This window comes from Miscanthus floridulus, chromosome 4 (assembly GCF_019320115.1).
Source record: "Miscanthus floridulus cultivar M001 chromosome 4, ASM1932011v1, whole genome shotgun sequence".
Lineage (NCBI taxonomy): Eukaryota > Viridiplantae > Streptophyta > Magnoliopsida > Poales > Poaceae > Miscanthus > Miscanthus floridulus.
Window position 1 is genome coordinate 9510229 of NC_089583.1, and position 1834 is coordinate 9512062.

The 1834-nt window shown below is 50.4% G+C and overlaps 1 pseudogene; it reads right to left on the reverse strand.

Annotated features, from left to right (window-relative positions):
- Positions 1 to 508: 508 nt before the first annotated feature.
- Positions 509 to 1119, reverse strand: LOC136550642 (zinc finger protein 8-like; annotated as a pseudogene).
- Between the last annotated feature and the right edge of the window lie 715 nt (positions 1120 to 1834).

The window sequence follows — 1834 nt, forward strand, 5'->3', positions numbered from 1 at the left end:
GGCATGGTGTGCGGCGGCAGGGGTAAGGACGTGGTGGAGGAGGGGCGCCAGAGAGGAACAAGATGACTGTCGCTCGCGCGAGAAAGAATACGACCACCGTGCGAGAGGAGCTGTGAGATTGGGATGGTGACTAATGGTTAAGCAAACGATGAAATAGAGACAGACCCTTTCTTTAAATACATAGAGTCTAGTAGCCAACCAAGTTTCTTTCGTTTATATCGACACTACACACTGTGTATATACTCCTAAAGCGATAATGGTAGTGGTACAAATATATAGTAATTAACCACATGATGCATTCATGACAAGCATATTATTCCATTAGTTAATAATGTACTCCTAAGATAGACATAGTGTGTATCTTTTGCTGTGTACGTACACAGCAAAAGATCCATATGAACGAAGCTTCATTGGGGCAAGATACAAGATATGTGAAGGAAGAAGCCAAGGAATGAGTGTGAACCCCTTTGCCTCTTTCCGACTCTCCCACACAGACGAAGCTCGAGGTCTAGAGTCGAAGCTCGAGGTCTATCTCCTCGCCGGCGCTGGAGGATGCGGTGTTGGTGTCGGCGCTCTGAGGTGGGGCGGCACAGATGTGGGAGGTCCTTCTCCAGATGCGCATGTCGTCCACAGTGTCGTTGTCGGGCTTGGCGCAGGGGTCATAGGGTGCCGCTGCCGCCGGGAGCACCACGTGGTCCATGTAGTAAGGCGGTGCCCCACCGTCGTCAGGCCTCTCGAGCTTGATGCTGGTGGCGGTGCCGCCGTGCGAGGAGATCGGGACGCACATGGAAGCGTCGGTGGTGCTTCTGTTGCGGCGGCGGCCGAGACAGTCCGGCCGCGCCGCTGCGGCGTGGTGGTGGTCGTAGTCGTCGTAGACGTGCGGATTCCAGCTGGCGGCGCGCTCTTTCTTGTGCGCGTTCTGGTGGCCGCCGAGCGCCTGCGACTTGAGGAACTTCTTGTTGCAGAAGAGGCACGGGAACAGGCGCACCTGCTTCCCGCCGACGGACCTCGTCGGCGCCGCCACTTCGTCCGTCTCCTCGCCCGTGCCGCCGGCGCCAGGTCCAGCGAGAGGTTCACCACTGGTGCTTGCGATGGGGGTGACGAGCGTTCCTGCTCCATGTGCAAACTGCCAATGCAAACAGCGCGCTGCCGACTCCCGAGCTAGCGTTCCAAGAAGTACTTGGCGAGAAAATATATAAATTGTCAGTTTCCGACAAATAGTGCCATGTTTCTCTAAAATTAGAGACGGCGAAGACGATTCTATGTCCAGAAATGGGAGGAGCTAGCAGGACGAATGCGAGAGAAGCACGGAGGATCTAGGACGATGAATTGGAGAGAAGCATTTTTGTTGACGCTGTGGGTCGTAGTAGTACTTGACGAGGTGGGGTGATAAGCATCGAGTCCTTTCAACAGCAAAGGAACATAATAATTGGAAATTTGGAATAGAAAGCTCCCCTAAGGCAAAAAAAAACTGAGCACCTACACATATATATAGGGCGAAGAGCAATACTGTAGTATTATCTCCGTTAACTGTTAGTATATTATTTCATTAGCGCATGCATGTATATATACATATATGGGTGATATTGATAATCAAGTACCAGTATTGGGAGGATAATTGGATGGGAGACAAGCCTTTTAGTGAGGTTTATCATAATCTCTATAGAATAGCAAGAATAAAAGGTGATACAGTGGCAAATGTGCTATGGACTGCACCACTTAATGTGTCTTTCAGACGAGATTTAGTAAGGGACAATCTTTCTTCTTGGTATGAGCTAGTGTCTAAAATTGTCTTGGTCAACCTCACAAATGGTAATGACGTGTTTCGATGAAA